Source organism: Rhincodon typus, chromosome 4 (genome assembly GCF_021869965.1).
Source record: "Rhincodon typus isolate 14 chromosome 4, sRhiTyp1.1, whole genome shotgun sequence".
NCBI classification, from domain to species: domain Eukaryota; kingdom Metazoa; phylum Chordata; class Chondrichthyes; order Orectolobiformes; family Rhincodontidae; genus Rhincodon; species Rhincodon typus.
This window is the reverse complement of record NC_063335.1, coordinates 79,607,977-79,626,320: the sequence shown is the minus strand read 5'-3', so window position 1 is coordinate 79,626,320 and position 18,344 is coordinate 79,607,977. Positions and strand designations below refer to the sequence as shown.

The window sequence follows — 18,344 nt, the reverse complement described above, 5'->3', positions numbered from 1 at the left end:
GTTAAAATAAAATGAAATAAAGGCAAAACTGAATGTTAGCGTAAATCACTTTAAAACCTTCCTGTATCATATTCCTTCTGCAGTAGTCAGCCTCTGCAAAAAATATGCTAATTGATGCACTTAACAGAGATGTCAACCTATGGGAGGAGTCTTCAGCAGTAGGAGAGGAAAATAAATATGACTAATGAAATAACTCCACAGAGGCTGGTGTCCTGTCACCTAGTCACCCTTTGTTTACACGTGGAGATTCCTTGTCACTGATCAAGCTCCCTCAGAACCAGCTCTCAGAGTGAACAGGATGTTTGGCACTCCTGTTTTTATCTGTCAGCCAGGACTCCCTGATTGGACCGGATTAACAGCCCCAATCAGGGAACTCATATTCCATGTGGTCCTCCTGGCTGACCTCGTTACAATCACTGCAACTAAAATCACAGCATAGTGAGGCTCAGTGCTGGCCAAAGAGTTAAAACAAAAATTCCTGCAATCACTCACTATTATGAACAACACTTGCTTTATAATTTCTTTATAATTTTTTTAACCTCTGCTTTGGAATTCAAAAGGATTCAGAATTTTGGGGTTAATGACAGGAAACATGTTGGGGATGGTGTTTCCTTTTTATTGCCATGTTCCTTTCATACGTAATTATTTTCCACAATCATCCCAAAAGGACAATCCTAAAAGGGAAGTATTGAAGTGGCTCCCCGCTACAATTCCTGCACCCCGCCCTTTCCAAAACTGTCCTGGAAAATCTGGTTCAATGCTTTAAGTCAGAATTTACTTACGGACATTCATATTAAATTTTTGGGGCAACCTAACCCATCTGTCGGTAAGCTGATGGATTCAGATACAATGTCACCTGATTTTACTCTCCATGGAATTGAAGGAGAGTAATATTGTGGAAGATGTAAAACTAGCATTTTACTCCTTCCTGAGGGTTTCCTGATGGGCAGATTACTTTAAAATTAGTCCTTAAATTCAATAATAATGTTTTATTAATAATATGGCCCCTGAATCTGCTTGCTATGTGTTGTTAATGCAAACATATACTTTTAAATTCACTGGCTCATTTAATGTAACTCACACTTCCCATTCAACAAAACAAAACTAGGTGTAATTTGTACATGATCAGTCAGATCATGCAATTGCTGTAACACACGTAAAGCCAAGACCACATTACAATTTCAAACATCACTCAAACCTAAAAACAAGGTTTGACAATTAAAACATGCTGATATCAAAATAACTTTATCCCAATACTATACGAGTATAATTTCTGTTAAGATTCCTTTACAGAGCCACATTAATTTCTCACGGGCTAGCTGTAAAAGAGGTACATGTGATTTTGTTACATTTAAACTACTGAGAATATATGTTTTAAAAAATTGTTCCACAGTTATGGCCATGGAAATCCAACAAGCATACAAATTAGATAGAATTTAAACCTGATGAAAGTTTCTCCCTTGCAGGTCACAAATGTAATCTCCAACAAAAATGAAGTAGCTCCCACATAAGATAGACTATCAGTCTTAATATATTGTACATCTTTTCTTCTGTTGTTGCTCAAGGTAACACTTAATTCGAGATTCCAGCCAGTCCATTGTCATTGATCACCATGACTCCTTCAGTTTGTTTTAACTGCAAAATACAAAATGGACAAATGAGGGCATGTTTTAGTCAAGGCACCACTTACTAAAAGAAGATTTGTGAAAAAAAACCCACAAATTTTAATGAAAACCATTAAAACAATATTCACTGTTTTCAAAAATAAATATTTTGTCCAAATAGAGAAATGCAGTCAAACACTTTGATATAGATAAACTAGTAAAAGCCACAGTTAGATATTATAAATATGTTGCTTGAAATGCTTGTTCACACATTTGACAGAAAAGCTACATCTGACTGCTTCTCTTGATGGTATAAAGCTGTTCATATAGCTTTTTGCCTTCTGTTAATCAGTTTCAATCACTTTCTTAACAGCCATCATTTCCTCTTCTCAGAAGCATAGGTAATGAACAAAAAGCTGAGCATTAAAGTCTTTCTCACTGTTTTTAACCTACTCTTCATCGTACAATAATGAGAATCTTACTGGGGTCTGAACAATGTGGGCTATGATGAGAAATGTAGTGACTACAACAGAACTCCAGCAAGGCCAATAGTAACATTGGGAATCATTTTTAACTACATTCTAGGTGTTGAGGTGAGATTCTCACTAAGCAGTGATGGGTTACTTATTAAGAGGAGTTATTTGCTTCCTAACTGCGGATCTCACCTCATTAATATGTAGCTTTCTACTGTTCTGCCTGTTGTCCGCAAATAGATGTCAAGAATTCTCAACATAAAAGTTAGAGAAGGGGTCTAGCACCTTCAGCTCACTACTGGTTGCAAAGGGCCTCTGTGTTGATCACCATGCAATACTATCTCAGGGCACGCTCCATGGGTGCTGGCAAATGCCCCCCAGATCCATGGCCACTGGCATTTGACATGTGCCAGCCTGTAAGTACTCTCATGGCACATCTCCACTTACAGTGCACTTCTGGAATTTAACGTTGAACTTTGAGGCACAATGGTAACAATCAATGTAATGCTGTAGCAAGTACACTTTGAGCTCAGGGATGCATATCCTGCTCATGGACTGGAGTAGGCTGCATGGCCAGCATGTTTCGTTGCTCTTTTAGCGCTCACTCACTTTGGGCCCACCTAGTGCTCACAGCATCCCTCCCTTGAATCGTCTTGTCTTTTTGAACCTTGCCTCTGAGCCAGTTCTCCAATCCAGGACAAAAAAAAAATCAAGAGAAAATTCAGACAAGAGTAGCAGCCACAAGATGTTCACTGAAGCTTTCAACTCTTTTGAGACCCCAATAGCCTCTGCCTAAAGCTAAACCCAAAAACTCAAAAAAAAGCCTGGTCTGTGAGAGCTGGCTACACACAGGCTGCTTCCATTGGCTCAACTTTAAAAAAAAACCCAAGCCGTCACAAGCTGTTTACTCCATCGGTCTACAGTAGCCTCTGCCTCTGCCTTACAACCTCTCTTCAAAAAAAAAACCCAGGACAAAATAATCTCTCGAAAGCCACAGCGTTGTCACAAGAAACTGTTGCCACTCATAAAATGATCAAGAGTGATAGAGCACAGATTGGTTTTCAAAAGTAGCAAATACAATGTGAGGGAATGTTTTCACACAGTGGATGCCAAGAAGTTTGATAGGAGACAGGTCAAATTGAGGCATTTAAGAAGACATTAGATGTTTATGTGAATAGGGCCAACAGGATATGGAGAAAGGGTGGAAACACAGCATTAAGTCACAATGCTCTTGCGGATAGCCACTGCAGACACAATGGGTTGAATGGCTTTCCTCTGCACAATGGAAATGCTGTGACTCTGCCAGTTTTATTAGCGTGTTGTTAACAGTCGTGACACCAAGACCTTAATAAGTAATTGGAAGCCATGCATTTATCTTGATGACAAGACCAATTTACACTAACATGGAATGATGGTTTTCCAAAGGGCTAGTGCTCACACCAGCCATTTTCTGCACCAGTCCCCAAATGTTGTTCTAATCACATGGCATAGTACTACTGACACAGGCATAAACACAAGTCGGATGGTAGCCAATGAGCTGTCCTTACTGCAATGTTTCTTCTAGATGTGATGCCTTAACCTCAATCCAGAGACAGTTTTGTCTGTTCCATTTGAAGGACAACACCTTGGGGAACTTGGGGAAAGTATTCAATGTTTCTTCCTGTGCAAGGGAACTTACTCATGGTTCCCATCGAAAACAGTTTGCTCTCGTTCTTTCGGGGACTCTCAGCTGTTGACATTGTATCATCAAACCCAGCCAAAAAGTAAATATTGTGGCAATCTTGTCTAGAAACTCATTGGAATATCACAGGGGAGCAAGCCACAATACTTCATATTGCAACAGTCATCCTAATTTACTCTGCTGCCAAATGCTGCCCCATTGCCCAGGCCTGCAGAAACTCCACAGAAATTGTGGATGTGCAGCTATACACCAGTTGAGGACATGGTTAAGGATATTTATGTCCAGTTTAACTAAGTGGAGCCAATGCAGTCCCAAACACATTCCATTCACCACAATGCCATCGTGCCTTTCAAAGAAACTTGCAATATCAGCTGGAAGCTCTTGAAGTCATGCCAGTCATTCAGAGAAACAGCAACCAATATTTGTGCAGCTTCTATCAACCCACTGTACAGGTGGATGTTGTTATGGGAAGCATAAAACATAAAAAAGATCCACCTTATAACTGAGCTGATAGCAGAAATCCCTGGCTGAAGACAAGGTACAATACTCAACCCAATTGCTCAGGCATGAACAATGTGGTCACCAGCTGCACTTGGAAAAATGAGCAAGGACCTGAGGTGTGACTGTAGCTGTGAAATCCATGCAACGTATCACATGACCTTCCAACTAAGTTCTTTTGTAGAACATCATTTTCCGATTAGCATTTACAGAGATCAGCAAATGGATTACCAGACTAAATCTCCAATTTTAACATAAGATTGTATTAGTAATTGCAGAGAAAATGGGCAACTCAACAAAGTAATGAATGAAAATATTAACCTGTTAATAATGTAGTGTAATTTCATCTTAGTTGAATTTAACAATATTAAAACATACAAGGAGCTTTAAGTTCAGTATGAGACATACACAAACCTATGATTATCAACTCATCACTTCAAATGTACAACATTTTCATTTAGGTGAAAATCAACCATCCTTTTCATAGTTAATATCAGTTCAAATTTTCAGTGAGTTATTCAGCTCGAAGGCTACACTTAGTCCTTGTCTGTATTTAGTCTAAACTTAGATGTCATGCTATTTATTTTTAATAAGCTTTAAATTCAGAGTTTTCAGAAATCTAAATGACAGTTTCTCTCAACTCACCTGCAGTTTAAGTATTGGCTTCTTCCATTAGATTGTTACATTTGGCTAAGACTGCACCACACAATTATTTAATGGAAAATCTATGGGTAATAAACAGCCTTGCCAGAATCAGCCCATAGCTGAAATCAGATTTTACACACTTATGGCCAGTCAAAAGACAAACCTGGACTGAGGTTCCACAGATACTCACTTTGTTTGTTAAGTGTAACATCAGTCTAAAATACAGGAGTGACAGCATAAGAGAATAAAGTGAGAAAGTGTGGAAGCACTTGCTCCAGTCCTGAGGAATGATCATCATCCTGAAATATTGGACTTGCATTGACAGAGGTGGGAAGCAGAAGCTTGGGTTTCCCCTCTTGCCACAGAGTTTTAATTCTGTTGTGTGTACCCATTTAGCGTTTTAGGATTGCTGATTGACAAGCTTGGCCCCATATCGGATGGAAAGCATTTTGGAACAACCCATGGCCCTGTGGTGCAGCCTTTGAGAGTGTATATTCCATTCTTCCGCTTCCTCATCTTCTGCTCCCAATTCTAGAGACCATTACATTTCAAATAAAAGCAAAATACAGCAGATGCTGGAAATCTGAAACATATATCCTGATATATATGCCTAATATATCTCTCAGCACAACAGACCCATTTTCTCTTTTTCACACCTTCATTTCCCAATTAATGTCTCTATCTCTTCTTTATCACCATTAGCATTCCCTTTCTCTGTTGCTCTGGGCACTCTCACAATCTGTTCCATTCACTCCTCTTCCCCCTCTGTCATCAGCATAAAGATTATAATTTCCAATCCCTTTCAGTCTGAAGAAGAGTCATAATGCCCTTAAAACATTATTGCTGGTTCTGTCTCCACAGATGCTGCCAGACCCATTGACTTTCTCATAGAATCCCTACAGTGTGAAACTGGCTATTCAGCCCAACGGGTCCATACTGAACCTCCAAACAGCATTCCATCCTGACTTACCCCCCTAAACTATCCCTGTAACCCTGCATTTCCCATGGCTAATCCACCTAACCTACACAGCCCTGAACACTATGGGCAATTTAGCATGGCCAGACCACCTAACCTGCACGTCTTTGGACTGTGGGAGGAAACTAGAGCACCCAGAGGAAACCTGTACAGATATGGGGAGAATGTGAAAACTCCACATAGACAGTTGCCCTGGGTCCCTGGTGCTGTGAGGCAGCAGTCCTAACCACTGAGCCACTGTGAGCCACCGTGCTGCCTAGCACTTTCTATACTTATTCCATCTGCAAGTACATTAAGAGCAATAGAGCACCTAGAAACAGAATACAGTCACAGAATCCCTACAGAGTTGGAAGAGGCCATTCAGCCCAACAAGTCCACACTGACCCTCCGAACAGCATCCCACCCAGAACCATCCCCCTTACCTATTCCTGCAATCCTGCATTTCCTGTGGCTAATGCACCTAACCTACACATCTCTGAACACTATGTGCTACTTAGCATGGCCAAGCCACCGAACTTGCACATTTGTGGACTGTGGGAGAAAACTGGAGTACCCGGAGGGAACCCATGCAGACACGGAGAGAATGTGCAAATTCCAGACAGTTGCCCGAGGGTGGAATCAAACCCAGCTATCCACTGAGCTACCATGCCGCAGGCCCCTTAAAGATCAATGAAGTCATCGATGTGTTGAAACTCAGGAGACGAGAGAGATACCCCCTTAAAGATCAACAAGGTCATCGATGTGTTGAACCTCAGGAGATGGGAGAGATACTAAATGTATATTTTGCAGCTGTTTTTACTGTGGAGAAAGAAATGGAGGCTTGAGAAATTGGGGAAATAAATATTAACGTTTTGAAAACAGTTCACGTTACAGTACAGCAAGTGGAGGTCTTAGAAAACATAAAAGTGGATAAATCTCCGGGACCTGATTAAATGTATCCCAGGACATTGTGAGAAGTTAGGGTAGAAATTGCGGGGCCCCTAGCTGAAATATTTATATCATCTATAACCATGGATGAGGTGCTGGAGGACTGGACGGTGGCTAATGAAACCTGGGAATTATAGACCTGTGAGCCTGATATTGGTGGTAAATAAGTTTGTTGGAAGTGATTCTGGAAGATAGGATTTAAATGCATTTGGTGGGACAGAGATTGATTATGGGATAGTTAGCATTGTTTTGTGCAAGGGAAATCATGTCTCACAAACTTGATTGAGTTTTTAGAGGAAGTAACCAAAAAGATTGATGAAGGCAGAGTGGTAGGCATTGTTTACATGGACGTTAGTAAAGCCTTTGACAAGGGTCCATATGGTAGACTAATTAGTAAAGTTAGATCACGTGGGATCCAGGGTGACCTTGTCAACTGGATACAAAATTGGCTTTACGCTAGGAGACAGAGGGTGGTGATGGAGGATTATTTTTTGGAACACAGGCCTGTGACCAGTGGTGTTCCACAGGGCTCAGTATTGGATCCACTTTTGTTGTCATTTATATAAATGATTTGGATGAGAATGTAGGAGGCATAGTTAATAAGTGTGTGGATGACACCAAATTGATGGTATAGAGGACAGCGAAAAAGGTTCTCTAAGATTACAAAGAAAACTTGATCAATTGGGTCAATGGGCTGAGGAATGGCAGATGGAGTTTAATTGGGATAAATGTGAGGTGTTGCATTTTGATAAAACAAACAAGGAAGGGACTTATAATGGTAGGGCCCTGATAGTATTGTTAAACAGAGAGACCTAGGGGGTTCAGGTACTTAATTCTTTGAAATTTACATCAAAGACAGACAGGGCAGTTAAGGAGGTATTTAGCATGCTTGCCTCCGGTGCTCAGACCTTTGAGTATAGGAGTTGGGATGTCATGTTGAGTTGTACAGAACGTTGGTGAGGCCTCTTCTGGAGTATTGTGTGTTGTTCTGGTCTTGCTGCTATAGGAAGGAAACTATTAAGTTGGAGACGGTTCAGAAAAGACTTATCAGGATGCTGCCAGGAATGGAGAGTTTGAGTTATAAAAATAGGCTTGGACTTTTTCACTGGAGAATAGGCAATTGAGGGGTTGACCCTGTAGGAGTTTATAAAATCCTGAGGGGCGTAGATATAGAGAATAGCAAGGGTCTTTTCACTAGGGTGGGTGAGTTCAAAACCAGAGGACATATTTTTAAGGTGAGAAGAGAAAATTTTAAAAAGGACATGAGGGGCAACACTTTTCTACACAGAGAGTGGTTTGTGTGTGGAATGAATTGCCAGAGGAAGTGGTGGATGCAGGCACAGTTACAACAATTAAAAGACATTTGGAGAAGTTCATGAATATGAAAGGTTTGGAGGGATATGGGCCAAATGCAGGCTAGTGCGACTAGTTTAGTTTAGGAACATGGTTGGCGTGGATTATGGTTGGATCATATGTATGACTCTATGACTTTTCCAGTTTGTAATATCCCCTTAAAACTCCTGAATTGTTACCATGCTGCTGAACTTAATTGGCTGAGAAATTGTAAATAATAAGTCACATTGCAAACATAAACAGGATCTATGGCCTAACCTCATATTGGTGTCTTTAGCATACAACCCTTAATAACTTAAGCTGACAAAAGAATTTCTCAATTTTAGATTTAATATCTCACTTGAACAATATCTACCATAGACTAGGTTAACTATTGCTCACCATGTATATACACAGAATCACAAAACTGTTATGGTGCAGAAGGAAGCCATTTGGCTCACCATGTCTTCACTGGCTCTCCAAACAAGCATCGTTACCTGCTTTCTTCCCATATCCTTGCAAACTATTTGTATCCAAATAATCATTCAATGCCCTTTTGAGTGCCTGAACTGAAGCTGCCACCAATTCACTTGTGGGCACTGCATTCTACACCCTAACAACTGTCTGAGTGAAAGGTTTTTTTAACACATCATGCTTGCATCAGTTGCACATCACTTTAATCTATGCGCACTTGTTCCCATTCCTCTTACAAGTGAGAAGAACTTCTCTTTCTCTACTCTATCCAGTCTGCTCACAATTTTGAAAGTCTCTATGAAATTTGCTGTCAGCCTTCTTCTCTCCATGGAGAACAGTTCCAACTACTTCAACCTGTCACAGAACTGAAGTTTCTCACTCTTGGAACCATACTTATTAATCTCTCTGCACTGTCTCTGATGCATTCACATCTTTTCTATAATGTGGCACCTAAAACTGTACATAATATAATACAAGGACAGCTGAAGTTTGACAATTGTCCTGTAGAAGTTCACAACATCACTTCCTTGCTCTTGTACTCTCTGCCGCTAGTAATAAAAGACAAGGATATTATATGCTTTATTAATTGCTCTCTCCACTTGTCCTAACATCCTCAATGATCTGTGTAAAAATACACTCAGATCATTCTGTCCTGCAGCACCTTGAGAATTACATCCCCCTATTTTATATTGTCTTTCAATGTTCTTCCTACCAAGGTGCATCACATCACACTTCTCTGTACTCAAGGTCATCTGCCACTCCACCAACTTGTCAATAATCTTTTTAAAGTTCCACGTTGTTCTCCTCACAGTTTACAATTCTTCCAAGTTTTGTGTCATCTGCAAGTATGTGCTGATTTTACTCAGGAATAACAACAGCTGCAGAAATTGTTTTGGTGTTACAGTAATACCATGTTTACATTGGACAGAAAACAATGGAAATAGAGTTACAGTTGATTTTTCTAGTATTTATTGCAGGTTAATTTTGTCTACCCTACGGTATTGTAGTTGAAATTGCTTTGATGAAGTAACTCTGTGTACTTTTCATTTCATCTTTTCAAAGTCCAGATAATTAGGAAAACGATTTTGTCAGTAATAATGTGACTCACAAGGTGATTTACGAAAGCTATAAATGCAGTCAGACGTAAAATAATAGCAGTAATGCGTATTCATAACTACAAAGAATGTTATGAATTTATCATTCACCCAATTTATACGTTTTAATGGGCCAAAAATTGCTGGAGTGGCAAATTTTGCAGCAAACGATGTGATTTGGAAATATTCCCTCATCCTTCAGGTCAATTAGTTTTGCTCTGTAAGTTGCTGGAATTGGTAATCACAAACTGAGGTCAGTGGGGCATCTGAGATCTTGAAATTTGAAAATAGAAGAAGAAACAGGACAAACAATGGAGAATAGTATGAATCAGGGGCAAAGAGGAAATGAAATATTGGAAGAAGGTATATATTTTATTTTTGAAATCTAATTTTTAAAAATAGCTAGGATTAATTTAAAAACCTGCAGGAATGAGACACCACAGTGTCATTATTCCCTTTCTGGACTCTGCTAAATTTCATGTCAAAACAATAAATTACATCATTAATACAGTCCTTTCGACAAGAAATTGCTGCTTTACATATCAGTGCTGAATTATTGGTAGTTACAACACAAGCACAGATGCAACAATTTTTTTAAAAGCCATGGGGTATGTAACAGTGAGCTCTCATTGTGTTGATGTGAATGATGGACTGGCACAAATTGTCTGCATTTATGACCATCCTAAAATATATACAGGACAGCATGGTTTGTTTGCTCTGTCAAATGTATGATTCTAGTACAAGCTCTGGCACAAGACATTTCTAGGCCTAATAAGGTGTGAACTCATGATCCACATCTGAAACAACTGTCCATACAAAACTTAACAGTATGTAAGCCACAAGATGATTTTCTAGGATTCATACAGAAATGGAAGGATCTACCATTGGGTCTGTCCTTTTATACACATTGGTAAGAAACATCAGTTGCCAAGAGATAAGGTCTGTAAACAGACATTTGAGATAAAAGGAAAAATAAACTTTAAATTAAAAAAAAATACACACATGGCTAAACAGGATGTTAAACAAAATAAAATGGTCATCCACTGAAGGAATATTGCTCTACTTCCAAGTCTTAGAGAGAAGAAGCCATGGTTATTTCTGCCTGTGGGAGATACTTGTGCACTATTAATAGATGTTTGTTTACCTTCCATAAAAGCAAAATACTGCAGACGCTAGAAATCTGAAATAAAACAGAAAAAGCCTCAGAAGTTCTGGCAGAATTGTTTTAGGACCCATCAGGGTAAACAATGGGCCTTCAAAGTTTGTTAGGTACTTCTGGAACTTGTGTTCTTATTTCACGATTAGGGGAAACACCAAGAGTTGGAGAGTCATAGAGTCATGCAGCATGGAAACAGACCTTCAGTTCAACTAGGCCACTCCGACTATGTTTCAAATCAAACTGGTCCCATCTGCCTACATTGGGCTCATATCCCTCCAAACCATTCCTATTCATGTACTTATCCAAATGACTTTTAAACATTGTAACTGTACCTGCATCCACCACTTCCTCTGGCAGTCCATTCCATACATGAACCACTTTCTGTGTAAAAAATATTGAGGTTGAACAGGATGTTGGGGAGGCCTCTTGTGGATTACTGTGTGCAGTTCTGGTCATCCTGCTAAACGAAGGATATGATTAAACTGGAGAGGCTTCAGAAAAGATTTACCAGAATGTTGCCCGGAATGGAGGGTTTGGGTTATAAAAATAGGCTAGATAGGCTGGGACCTTCTTCACTGGAACATAGGAGGTCGAGGGGTGACCTTATAGAGGTTTATAAAATCACGAGGGGCATAGATAAGATGAATAGCAAAGTTCTTTTCTTTAACATGGGGGAGTTCAAAGCTAGGTGGCATATATTTAACATTAGAGGGAAACGATTTAAAAAGGACATGAGGGGAAATTGGTTTTCCACAGACAGTGGTTCATGTGAGGAATGAACTGCCAGAGGAACTGGTGGATGTAGGTACGGTTACAATGTTTAAAAGACATATCTGGATAATCATGAAGTGCTTCGAGAAGCTGGTCATGGCACACAGCAATTTTAGTCTGCCAACCTGCCTTGATCCCCTTCGATTTGCCTAATGACATGACAGGTCCACAGGGAATGCCATATCCCCAGCCCTGCGGTCATCCCTGGAACATCTGGACAACAAAGTAACCCACGTCAGATTCCTGCTTGTTGACGACAGCTCCGCCTTCAGCACCATTATCCCCTCCAGACTGATCTCAAAAGTGCCGTGACCTTGGTCTTGGCTCCGCCCTCTGCAATTGGACCCTCAGCTTTCTGACCCATAGGCCGCAATCAGTGAGGATAGGTAAATGCACCTCCTCCACAATAGCACTTAACACTGGAGCTCCCCAAGGATACGCCCTTAGCCCCCTATGGTACTCCTTGTACACCTACGACTGTGTTGCCAAATTACAAACGAACGCCATCTACAGATTCACTGACGACACCACCGTAGTGAGACAGATATCTAACAACGACAAGTCAAAATACAGAAGGGAGATAGAGGGCTTGATGAAGTGGTGCAATGGAAACAGTCTGTCTCTCAATGTTGGTAAAACTAAGGAACTGATCATCAACTTCAGAAAGAAAGGAGGAGAACATGGCCCCATCTACATCAACAGAACTGAGGTTGAGAGGTGAAGAGCATCAAGTTCCTTGGAATGACGATAACCAACAACCTGTCCTGGATTTCCCACATAAATGTGACAGTCAAGAAGGCACAACAACGCCTCTTCTTCCTCAGGAAGCTCAGGAAAGGACCCTCACTAACTTCTACAGATGCACCATTGAAAGCATACTGTCTGGGTGCATCATGGCCTGGTACGGCAACGCCTCTGCCCAGGACCAGAAGAGACTACAGAAGATGGTGTGCACAGCCCAGACCATCACGGAAGCCAACCTTCCATCCATGGGCTCTATTTACATGGCTTGCTGCTGCGGAAAGGTGGCCAACATCACCAAAGACCCATCGCACCCTGGTAGTGACTTCCTATAACCTCTCCCTTTAGGCAGAAGATACAGAAGCCTGAACACACACATGATAAGGTTCAGGAACAGCCATCTTTCTGGCGGTTATCAAACGGTTGAATGGACCCTAGCCTCAAATAATGTAACCTACAATGTAACCTGTATGCCTCTAAGTCTTTTTGATCTTTTGTACATCCTTTGTTTGCTGTGATCTGCCTGTACCGCTCGTAAACAAAATTTTGCACTGCATTTTGGTACACATGACAATAAATCAATCAATCGATCAATAAGTACATGAATAGGAAAGGTTTGGAGGGAAATGGGCCAAATGCAGGCAAGTGTGACTAGTTTAGTTTGGGAACATGGTTAGCAATGGACTAGTTGGACTGAAGGGTCTGTTTCCATTTTGTATGACTCTATAACTCTTGCTGTATTTATTGTTTTTGTGTCCAGGTATTTCTCCTATAACACAATAGTTGCATTCTTATGCAAACTTGCCCTGTAGAAAATTGCATTATAGAGAATTCGTAATAGAAAGTCGTTATACTCTACAGTAGAAAGTTTGCATTATCCAAACAGCGTCCACTATTCATCAATCGCGTTACAACCAATTTGTGTTAACAAAACACGCATTATAGCGGAAATACCTGTAATATCAACTATACCTCCACAGTCACCAATAATCTTGTTCCTTACTTACCATTTATTGACATTGTATTATTCCCCTTCTGATAGCACAGCAATAAAAAACACAAAAAAATGTACGTACCTAGAGGCTTGACTTCAGACTGAATCACCTAGGTTTGAGCAATGGCGGTTGGGACTGACTGCTAACAGGAACAGCATGAGCAAAGAGTCAGAGCTGGGAGCAGGAATGTGGGTATCCATTAGAGGATGGCATATGTGTATTGCATCAAACTAATACCATTCTCCCAGGTGTCATCATCTGTTCTAGTCATCAGTTACAGGGAAGATGACTGTGACTCCTTGGAAACCACACCTCCCCTACCATTCTGAACCAGTATGCTGGCAGTCTGAGTTAGCAATGTTACCATTGTGATAGAAAATGTTTAAGCTGCAAAGGTAACAATGGTATTGGCAATCTGATGCAGGCTGACCATCTATTAGAGTCTTAGAGTCATGGAGTAATACAGCTTGGCAACAGGCCCTTCAGTCCAAACTGGTCCATGCTGACCATGGTGCCTAGTTTCAGTTGCCCGCATGGTCCATAACCCCCTAAACCCTTTCCATCCAAGTACCTATCCAATTGCTTTTTAAATGTTGCTATTGTACTCGCCGAAACCATTTTCTCTGGCAGCCCATTCCATATATGCACCACTCTCTGTATGAAGAAGTTGCCCCTCAGGTCTTTCTTAAATCTTCCCCCTCTCACCTTAAGCCTATGCCCTCTAGTTTTCAATTCCCCATCCCTGGGAGAAAGACGATATGCATTCATCCTATCTATGCCTCTCATGATTTTATTCACCTCAATAACGTCACCCCTCATTCTCCTACATTCCAAGGAATAAACCTGGCCAACCTCTCCCTATAACTCAGGCCTACCAGTGCTGACAACGTATATCTTCTTTGCACACTTTCCAGTTTAACTATGTCTTTCCTACAACAGAGTGACCAAAACTGTACACAATACTCCAAGTGCGGCCTCACCAATTACTTATACAACTGTAACATGACGTCCCAACTCCTATACTCAATGCCTCGACCAATGAAGGCCAGCATGCTAAATGCCTTCTTCACCACCCTGTCTACCTGTGATGCTGCTTTCAGTAAATTATGTACTTGTACTCCTAGGTCCCTCTGTTCCACAACACTCCTTAGGACCTTACCATTTACTGTATAAGTCCTACCTTGGTTTGACTTTCCAAAGTGCAACACCTCACACTTATCTGTATTGAATTGTATTTGCCAATCCTCAGCCCACCTCCTCATCCGACCAAGATGCCTCTGTAATTTTTGATAACCTTCCCTGCTATCAACAATACCTTCTAATTTTGTATCATTTGCAAACTTACTAATTATGTCTTGTACATTCACATCCAGTTTATTCTATGTTGGTAAGGTGGAACTCCAAGCTGGGAGAGCCCAATGTCAAGTGGGTATGAGGCTTGCAAAAGCGCAAAGCATGTGAGGCTGAGTTATACACATCAATGGATTGAACACTGATCAATGGATTGAACACTGATCGATGGAAATTGTTTGTAAGTGAATGATGAAGTTAGTTACGCTGGGAGATAGCAAGAACTGCAGACGCTGGAGTCAGAGTCAACACAGTGTGAAGCTGGAGGAACACAGCAGGCCAGGCAGCATCAGAGGAGCAGGAAAGTTGATGTTTTGGGTTTACACCCTTCATCAGGACTGGGGAGGGAGAAGGAAGCTGGTAAATAAATGGAGGGGGGTGGGGCTGGGGGAAGGTAGGTGGGACGGTGATAGGTGGATGCAGGTCGGGGGTAGTGGTGACTGGTCAGTGGGAACGGTGGGGCAGATAGGTGAGATAGAAGATGGACAGGTTGTGTCCGGGCAAGGAAGTGGGGATGAGAGGGAAGGTTGGATATGAGATGAGGCCGGGGACAAGTAGATTTTGAAATTGGTGAATTCTATATTGAGGCCATCGGGCTGTAAGTTATGCTGTTCATACAATAGGTCAATTGCAAATGAATTCCCTCATTTTCACTCGTGACTGTTTCAGATCATTCCCGCTTTGAATCCATGCACTTGAAGCTACTCTGAGGGCATTGAAATGTGTGGCCATTTCATCCCGCTGTCTCCTGAACTGATGTCTAGAGTACCTTGAGCATTTCCCTGCCCCGCTGTCACCGCCCACTTCCCACTCCATGCATACAGGATGTCCTTCCTTCTGTCCACATTCTACACTGAGACCAGCACTGCACTGTTAAAAGATCACAGTGTGCTCTCTCACACCTTCAACCATTTGCATTCCAAATTACATTGGCCATTTTTCGCATCCATCATGTACCTCTCCTTTAAGAAGTGCAGGCTGCTTTAATGTAGCATCAATCTTGCACAATATTGGGTGCAGCCATTGTGCAATAAGTGTAGATATTTTTAATCAGTCTATTCAGACCCATTATTACATATCTCAGGAGCAGTTGGGACTTTGATTCAGGTCTTCTGGCTTAGAGATAGGGTCACTACCACTGCACAAGAGCCCTAGCAGGAAGGGTATTGTTGGCTGAACAAGCAGTCAATTAAAATTCAGAGCTTAATGTATTGGCTGCATCTGTATAAACAGGCACATGCTAAACATGTATTTTATACTTATTTTCCAGGGTTCTCCAATTTAACTCTCCTTCTGTATGTAAGAAATAGCACAATATTTATTTTTTGATAACAACTTGTGAAGCTATTTTCTTCTTCATTGTCTCAAAAAGCACAAGCACACTAACATTAAATATAAATGGCAATGATGGAACTGTGCCCAGGGATATTAATTCAATGGAGTGAAATGATGATTTGTGTCAATGAATGGCAGATGAATTTAGTGACTAATGGTGCACAGAAATGCATAGCATATGTGTATTTCATAGTGGGATAACTTAAATCACAAGTCAGGCATTGAAACCCAGTGTGCAATCTTATATTGGAAATCTTTAAGGCCATTACTGCTGTTACTGTGAATCTCATAGCATGTAATAGCAGTTAATTGCCTTCTCCATCAGAACTTTCACAGACAAATTTCGTATAATCATGTTTCTGAGAATTATTCATGGGATACAGTTTTAAATTGTAGCTTGACAAAATTAAACAAGGGTTGCCTCAAAATGGAATTATACATAAGGAATGTTAAAGCATAGAACACACTGGTCCATTCTCGCTAATGAGCGGATTTCTTGCATTTTGGATGGGGCCTACAACTGATAGTGTAGATGCCCACAGGATATAGGAACTTTATATGGTAATGGAAATTGGGGACCCGTCATGTCACAGGAACTGCAGTTTAATTTTTAAATGGTGTTCCATGCTTCCCTTGGGATTCTTACGTTGTCTCAGACAAATTCCATCAAATTATCCTCACTGTGCCTGCTTTGAACATCATGGAAGCAATCCTATGAAAATAAACTCAATTGTTTGTGAAACATTTTGTTGGTGGTGGTCATTGAGTTTATTTGGGAATATGAATGAGGAGAGGAAAAATCTAGTTCTTAGATGGGTGGAGGTGGGAATGGTACAAAGGAATTAGGACTGAGCCCCAATCAATAAAGGCAACATGTGAGGGAGATGCCCCATCTTTCTAATCTGAGGTTCAAGCTGTAATCCACTTACTAATAGACTCCCATCAACCTCAAAGCTGCAGAGAGACGTGACATGATGTTCCCCTTAAGTAGCTATTAACTGATGTTTTAAAATATATGGCTTATACATTAAGACGAACAGGTTAGACTAACTTTAAATCAGCAATCCTGCTTTGCGGGTGTTACTCCCATTATGGTCAATCATATTAGGTCATCATGGATATATCAGAGTCATATAATGTTATTGCACAGGAAGAGGCTAGTCAGCCTAAAATGTCCAAGCTCGGTCTCTGCAAGGTGAAACTATATCTAGAGAAGTAATAGAGCATTTTAGAAATTTGATTGGTCAGTAGAAATTTGATTGGTCAGTTGAAATGGCTTGGCACTTTGGCCTGACCGCGTGCAAATTTTACTGGATTGAAATTAGAATGAAACACCATAAAGACAAGTTTGTTTTCAAGGGCAAATAAATATTACATTTGGAACAATAGCATTTAAGTTCCCATCATTTGGTTACCAACACACATGAAACTAATAATTTTTAGTGATGGTTCATGTGCTGATCTTCCTGAAGGTTATTTTACAGCAGTTGGTTTCACAATATTTCTTATGGATAAAAGTGGGAAATAATGTCCTTTCACTTGTAGATGAAGAATTTTTTTGTTTTAAAAAAGTTTGTTGAAAGTACTTCAGCTGTTCAAAAACTTAGCTGGGTTTTATGGTGGTAGCATTCGTCCTTTGGCCAGGCTGCTCACCACCCTGACATGGAAATATATGCTGTTCCTTCCTTCAGTGTTGCTGGGTCAAAATACTGGAACTTTTTTCCCTAATGGCATTCCTACAACAAACGGAACTGCATCAGTTGAAGAAGGCAACTCACCATCACTTTCTCAAGGGCAACTAAGGATAGACAATAAATGCTGACCCAGCCAACAACACCCAACTCACATGAATGAACGAAACAAAAAGCTGTCTGCTTGTTTTAATAAATGGAGCGCATGAAAAAAGAAACTCCTAGGTGTAGTAGAGAAGGGGCACTTCACACAATCATGTTTTGTACAGAATATAGATTCATGGATATAGATTTAGATATAATTTGTTTTGAAATTGGGTCTGCATATCAGCTCTAATTTTTACTGAAACATGGGGAAATAAATCTTTTAATTGCATAGATTTTCTTTATTCATATGTAAGTGTTAGCTGTTAAGTAGAAATTGACTTAATCTACCTATGAATGGGCATAGACACTTGTTATAAAACAAATAACTGCTGATGTTGGAAATCTGAAACAAAAGCAGAAATTGCTGGAGAAACTTAGCGGATCTGGCAGCACCTGTGGGAAGAAAGCAGACTTAACATTTCAAGTCCCGTGACTCTTCATCAGAACTATG

General features: G+C 40.5%; 1 protein-coding gene across 1 annotated transcript in view; it reads right to left on the bottom strand.

Moving 5' to 3' along the window:
• Positions 1–1,550: 1,550 nt before the first annotated feature.
• Positions 1,551–18,344, bottom strand: part of LOC109930330 (RALY RNA binding protein like) — a 428,249-nt gene continuing 411,455 nt past the window's right edge. Inside the window, exon 9 of the mRNA XM_048595997.1 lies at positions 1,551–1,635. The gene's annotated coding sequence lies outside the window, so the exon portion shown is untranslated. The remainder of the gene's footprint in view (positions 1,636–18,344) is intronic.